The sequence below is a fragment of the Calonectris borealis genome, chromosome 26 (assembly GCF_964195595.1).
Source record: "Calonectris borealis chromosome 26, bCalBor7.hap1.2, whole genome shotgun sequence".
NCBI lineage: Eukaryota > Metazoa > Chordata > Aves > Procellariiformes > Procellariidae > Calonectris > Calonectris borealis.
The window spans coordinates 946,478-953,696 of NC_134337.1; the positions used below are offsets into that span (position 1 = coordinate 946,478).

General features: G+C 44.2%; 1 long non-coding RNA gene across 1 annotated transcript; it reads right to left on the reverse strand.

Annotated features, from left to right (window-relative positions):
* Nucleotides 1–2,697: 2,697 nt before the first annotated feature.
* LOC142093074 (uncharacterized) lies at nt 2,698–6,992 on the reverse strand. The gene is made up of 3 exons (XR_012677298.1): nt 6,909–6,992; nt 3,376–3,601; nt 2,698–3,019 (listed from the first exon to the last, which is right to left on the reverse strand). It is a non-coding gene; the product is annotated as an uncharacterized LOC142093074 (long non-coding RNA).
* Nucleotides 6,993–7,219: the final 227 nt, after the last annotated feature.

Consider the following 7,219-nt stretch of genomic DNA (forward strand, 5'->3'; position numbering starts at 1 on the left):
ATTCTTCGCCCTCCGGTGAGCGGGGGGGGAGTGAAGGTTGGGTATGTGGAAAGAACAAATGGCTTGTTGAAGCGTTTTCTTAAATCACACAAGCCAGGATGGGCTGAACGGCTGTGGGATGCAGTGACTAATGCCAACAGTTGTTGGGGTATAAACGGATGCCCAAAAATTACTGCGTTCTGTCCAAAGGCCCCAACCATTATGCCAGCCTCATATGGCCCTGATCATCCTAAAAATCCACATTTTCTGGGCCAATCAGTTTTGGTTGAACTCCCCACTGTGGCAACCGTACCCCTGGTACTGGAAACTCCGATGAATAAGTATGCCTGGAAGGCAAAAGATGCTCGCAAGAAGGAACATAAGATTAACACGAGGTGGATTATTCCATCTTTCTAACGATAACCTGCCTCCGGTCCCTTAAAACGGACCGAGTTTGCTTTCTTTTCTTTTTCAGGTGGAGATTCCGAAGCCAGCCAGAAGCAATACATGAAGCTGCTGATTGCCTGTGTGGTTTTGTCAGTGATTTCTTTGTTAATATTCATAGGGTGTCTGATATGCCATCGTAAACGATGTTTTGGTCGACCATTATCACCGTCTTTAGTATCTGGGGAAGCTGCTGCTCCCTCCTTTCTGACCCGTCATGGCAAAATGAATTTATTGTTTTAGGTCAACAAGTAGCTGATACCTTTAATCTTACCAATTGTTGGGTATGTGGAGAATCATTTGGAATAGAAAGATGGCCATGGACCTCCGTCCCCCTTTCTCCTAAATGGTTAGTGAGTAATTACAGCGAGACCAAAAATGATTCCTATTGGAGCGAGGACACTTAGCCCTGCACGGTGCAATACTCGGCCTGAGGTGAATATTGTCTAAATCGAACACAGGAGGGTGATGTTTTTGTGGGAAATAGCAAATGTAATTGGACCTATACATATGGAAACCATTGCTTCATTGAGGACTGTAAGACAATACTTAACTACAATAATGAACCTTTTGTACCTCGTGAGCTGGGATAGGTCTGGGTAAATGAGACCGGGCACCGGAAAATATTTCCTTCCTATTGGTCTTCGATCAATCGTATGAAAATCATTACCGGTGCTGCTGAAAATTTTTCCTGGAGTAATGATACCGGTGCTTGGTTCTGTTCTATTTACAAAATACCTGGCAACAACATACCCCTACCATTAAACCATCCACGCAGAGCAGGTAATACCACATATTTCCAATTACTACGGACCCCCACCGGTCTGTTTGAAAACGGTACCTGGGCACTGAAAGGTCATTACTGGATCTGTGGACATCATGCGTACAAGCGATTGCCCCAAAATTGAACTGGAGTGTGTTATGTGGGGCTAATTCACCCCTTATTCTTTTTACTCCCGGAGAACGGAGGTGATGGCTTGGATGTTAAGTTATATGATGATCTCAATCGATATTGGCGATCCACTGATACCTCTGTAACGGGTGGAAGTGGTCAAACCTGGGGTATAGATGAGTGGAACCTTCAACATATCATACAACATTATGGACCTGCCACCTGGAACCCCAACGAGTGGGTTAGTGGTGCTTGAGAACCTATCTATAATTTAAATCGTATTATTTGGTTGCAAGCCGTTCTAGAGATTATTACTAACAAGATGGCCCATGCCCTGGATCTATTAGCAGACCAGGCCACCCAAATGCGAACAGCAATATTCCAACATCGCATGGTTCTCGATTACCTGCTAGCCGAAGAAGGGGGGGCGTTTGTGGTAAACTTAATGACTCCAACTGTTGTTTAAAAATTGATGATAGCGGCAAAATTGTTAAAAGAATTACCACAGGAATACGAAAACTGGCCCACTTTCCCGTTCAAACCTGGAAGGGTTGGGAATTTGATCCCTTCTCCCGGCTCCCAGGTGGCCCATGGGTTAAGCAAGTTTTATTTTATTTGTTATGTAGTTTTGCCATGTTGTTGTTTTTACCATGTGTTATTCTGTGTTTTATACAGTTAATTCAACGTGTTGTAACCAATATGCATTTTGTGACTACTGTTTCACCTGACGATGTCAAACAAATTCGCGCTGTGCGCCAAACTACGCCGTGCAGATTGTATGAAATGCAGATTGTATGAAATGCTCTTTTCTGGCCTTTTTTATGTAATTCTCTTTTCTCAAAACCACCATGCGTCCTGAAGCAACCTTTGAGCCACGGGGTGGTGTGAGAGACTGAACTGTAGAACATTTGTCTCAAAGATTGCTTATCTAAGAAGAGCAGCTGCAAGGCCACGGAGGCCTCCGGTTTGCAGGGGCTGCGCTATGTGCAAGACTCCGTGTTGCACAGGAATGTAGCAACGTGCCGTTGCCATGGAAACTGCAGCCCTTGAATAAAAGGGACTGACAAGACTAGCCCGAGTGGATCGCCCACTGCTGACCCCGGAGCGATCGCCCGCTGCCGACCCTGCTGCGACCGCCCACCGCCGAAACACCGAAAGACTTGAACTCCCGAGACGTTTCGGATCCATGGTGGTGACTACTCTTGCAACTCTATCCCGAATGCTTGCTTGATTTCTATCTTTGTTCTGATCTATCCTATCGCTACTAACTTTTACTTTTGATAATAAAAGTTGTTTAGGACATACAGCATTTGACCTCGTTTCTGTCTTAATCTCGCTCTTGGGATCATATCGAAACCTCCCCCGACATTGGATTGGGACAACCCCTTTACGGGCACAAGTACCTTGCTGAGCCCAGGGGTTATTATATTACAGTCCCGTGAACACCTAAAGCTGCAAAAGGAGAGGAACGCCCCAACTCTGCCTTTTCACAGTCATCACCATCATGCAGCAGGTTCACAGCAAAACCCATCTCTCACCTTGTTGACCTCTAGGAAACCATACACTTGGCAGCCCTCGTTCTTATGCTCCTGCATTTTCTGGCTAAACCCTTCCCTCTTGCACTGCTCTATGGTATCCAGCTTCTTGAAGGCCCAGCCGCGCTGTCTGTATGCTTCTCTGACATCATCACAAGTATTACAACACCTGCAAAAGCACAAGCACCATCTTACCATCTTTATTGCTATAAAGAGATGCTCCAGATCAGGACATGAATCCTTGGTGGATTTTTCTTCAACAAAGCAATAAAGCAAACATCAGGGACTGGACCTTGAAAGTTGGCCTAATGCTCCTGAAGGAGCTCGAGCTTCTTGATGTACTTTTTGAGATTTTGACATGAGGATGCAAGCTGTTTTAATGCAGTGCTTAAGTCTGAAGAGAGCTTTGCCAGTACACTTAGACAGCCAAGTCACTCCTTGGCAAAGAAATTTACGACAAAACCAACATCAGTGTCCCACAGTTCTGAGCAGTTTGGAAATTCCCCGTGTGAACAAATCATCTACCTGTTTCTATTCCTCCTTTCCTCTGTTTTTAGGGCAAGACTGTCAACGCTGGAGGGAGGGTTAATGGCAAACTTCCTTCATTACTTTTCTACTTCTGGATAACATCTTGGTCACTGGAAAAAATAGTTTTCTTTCTTGGTTCCATGTTTTGCTGGGCCAAAGAAAAAGTTGAAGGCTAGAATCACGAATCCCTCAGGATGGAAACATCTCTGGGGAAAGACACAACCTGACAGATGGGACAAACCAAGTTACTTCAGAGACAATAATAGCGAAGGATAGTCCAGAACCTATGGATTATCATGGATCCATTCTTACAGGAATTTGCAGGTAGGAGGAATGAGAAGCACCAAATGACACCCGTTGTCTGTGTGAGCGATAACTGTCTGGTCTTTGCCCCCGTAAGGATGCAAAGCCTTCAGCAGAAGTCAGAAGGCAAAGCCGTAACCAGGTTTTATTCCAAGACAGCTCACGTAACAAGGAAACAATTTACACAGCTCCCCTCTGGACACCACATAACCCCAGAGAAGATTCCGTTTGCTGAGATACGATCTTTGTGCTGCTGCAAAGGTAGTGCAATTTGCACTGCCCTTAAACAGGCGTGTAGACAAACTAGACAACCTAACTCTGCACGTTCTTAACAGGCACGAGTGCAGCTTCCAAAGGCATACCAAAAGCATAACAGTTCTCATCATTCTCTGAACATGTGCCCAGGAGGATTTCATTGCACAGACCTTCACAGACATTTTGAAAAAAAAAACGTGCATGCAACACAATTGTTATTAATTCAAGTGCTAAAAAGATACAAAAAGGTGTAAAGGCTACCGAATGCCCCCTGACTCTGCCCCGTAACAGCTCTCGCAGCGACTGGCATCCAAAGAATTTGGATCCAACACTTTGTCTTCTTCTTTCCCCAGCTCTAAGACAAAAGAGGATTCAAAGTGAAGAGGCACATCTAGAAACGCTACCTTGTACTCTGGTTTTGTTCTACGCACAAGTAACTGTTCTACACACGAAGGCAATGATTTCGTGTCGGAAGCTGCACATCCTGCACCCAAAGCCCACCTGAAATGGTACGCACAGAGCCTGTTGAGGTGTGAAGTAAGACCAAGAAGCAGAGTACCATTTGTCATCTCAAGAACACCCTCCATACAGAAAGGCTATCTGTAAGCCTTGCTGGAGCACTGATCAGATGTTACTTGCATAAAGGCTTTGTTAAAACATTGTCTAAAGTAGACCCAGTCAGTAAATTCCAACTGATACAGGACCTGTTACACAAAAAAATTTTAAATAGCAGTCAACCACAGTCAACAGTGCATAATGCATAATCCCGTCCCAAGACATGTAGGGAACACGGTTATATATTGCTGTGAAACAAGATGGGAGTGGGAGTCTCCCGAGTGGAAGATTGACACCCAGTCCTCCAGGATGACAATGCTGACAAGGCACACAGGTTAATCACTGCTCGCTAGAAATCTCCAGGGAATTTCTACCTTCTTCGTGACTGAACAGTGTGTGCAGCCGCAGTACGGCTGGGGCATGAACTCATGGAGGTTTATGTTCTTATGTGCAGAAGACTGAAGAGGGACTTGTAACAGAGACGAGAGCTGGTGACAGCTGAAACCCGCCAAAGGGCAGCAGATGCCTACAGAAAACTCAAACAGGACTTTTGTTTTGTCAGGAACCAAAACAAATATCAAAGGTCTGCAAATTTTGGGGTTAGGAATAAGTGAGCCAAGGAACTTTGTGCCTACAATTTTCAAAACCATTGGCTCTTATAATAGGAGGACCCCTTAAAATCAGGCTGTTTCAACTCGCAAATCCTGAAGGACAGGACCAAGTCTCCTGGGTTACAAAAGCCCTCAAGGGCTCACTATCTAGGCGCTGCTGCACTACCCTCTATCAGCCTTGAAGAGGTGGCTCCTTGGATAACTAATGCTGGGGAAGGTGATAAGGTACATAGTCAGACACTGCTGAGGGGATAAAACGTTATCAGGGCCTTGTTTGGTGAGATGGGGAGGTATAACAGGCGGATGGAAGTGAGTATTAAAGATGTCTGTATTTTGTATTAGCCACAGAAAAAAGATATTTTAATTAGAAAGTATGAAATATGCATAAAAATCAATCATTAACCTTACTTCCTTAATCAAACACTTTATGGTAGTTACGATCAAGCAAATAAACCCTTACCCATTATTAAACAACTGTGCGAGACTTTCTAAAGCTTACAACATTCAAAGTAGTTAAAAGTGCACTTCAGAATTCATTGTTTAAAAAGCGGTATGGCTTTTCATCTTGTAATTACACTAAAAGATAGCGTCAGGAAAAATACAGCTTAGTAATTGCTATGCTTTGTCAAAGCCATGATTCCCACCATTTGAACAAGTACACCTGTTCAACACATGGAGTCTTTCAAGGTGCAGCAACCAGGAACAGCTTTTTAAATGTAATCAGCAGCTGCCTGTTGAGTTGTCTCAGAGACAGCATCCAGAGGTAATGCACACAGTTTAGATACTATAAAGAAACTGCAGTACATAAAACTCTGCATGCAGGGTTTCTTGCTGTTAACACGGTCCTCAACTTGCATGCAGATATGATACGTGAAATTGGAAAACTCTGTCCACGTTAAAAGGAAGGAAACGATAAGAACCACCAATAAAGAGTTCAGTCACTTATTGCCATTCAATGGAAATTAACAAGATGTCAGCGAAGCACAGAATGCAACTATCCTGGAAATCCAGGTTTTCTTGCTGTTAACACGGTCCTCAACTTGCATGCAGATATGATAAATCAAATCGGAAAACTCTGTCCACATTAAAAGGAAGGAAACTATAAGAACCACCAATAAAGAGTTCAGTCACTTATTGCCATTCAATGGAAATGAGTAAGACAACAGCCAAGCACAGAATGCAACCTATCCTGGAAATCGCGAAGCTATTATCTCTTTTAATGTAACTATGATTAGGAAAAGCCTCCAGATACTACGCCATAAAATTTGGGTATGCTTTACTAAATTTAAGGTCAATACTGCTACAGTTGCCATTTAAATAACTGACTGAACGTCAGTGTTACTAACAGAAACTGATAATCACCGGGTTTAATGAAGACAGGTGGATACTTCTGATCTAACTTGCAACATGGGTGATGGAAACTGAACTAGCCCTGTGCTTTTTCCAGGCTGCAGAAGAAATTGCTTGTTGCATGCAATGCATCTGATCTCTTTTAAAACGCCCCTTCTAGGCGAGACGGTTTGCTCCCTACACGTTTCTCTTCCTCTCCATTGATTATATAAGGAGTCAGAGCAACCGGTTCAGGCAGAGATTGGCAATGCAAGTAAAGCAGGAGGCCAGGTGTTAACAGAGAATTAGATACAGAAAAGCTGGTTTTGTCCCCAGACATTAAATTTGTAATGCCACAACCTCTGAATACAGAAAGGCTGCTAAGTGACACAATAGTAAGAACACTATCACCACATTCCCGTGACAACGGGAGAAACTCTCGTACCTAGTGATTGTTCAGCTCTTGGCTTAGCTTACCTTTCAATTTCAAGAACAGAAAAGTTAAATCTGAGTGATACAAATCAACAAATTCAGTCCATGCTCATACGTAGAACTACACTATCTCCCAGGGACAAAGCGTCTGCAAGGGCTGGAGTTCGAGGGTGCGTCTTCCCCGGCAGCCGGTACTGTGGAGCTACGGATGGTCCTCACAGCGCGGGCGTGTCTGAGCTCAGCCTTTTGCCTCCTTCAGGTGTCCCTTGTGCGGACGCAGCTGGCCCAAGACTGCTGTGCAAAGACCAGGCAGGAGCTGTCGGACCTTCACCACGAGCTGCCTTGCTCCTTAGCAG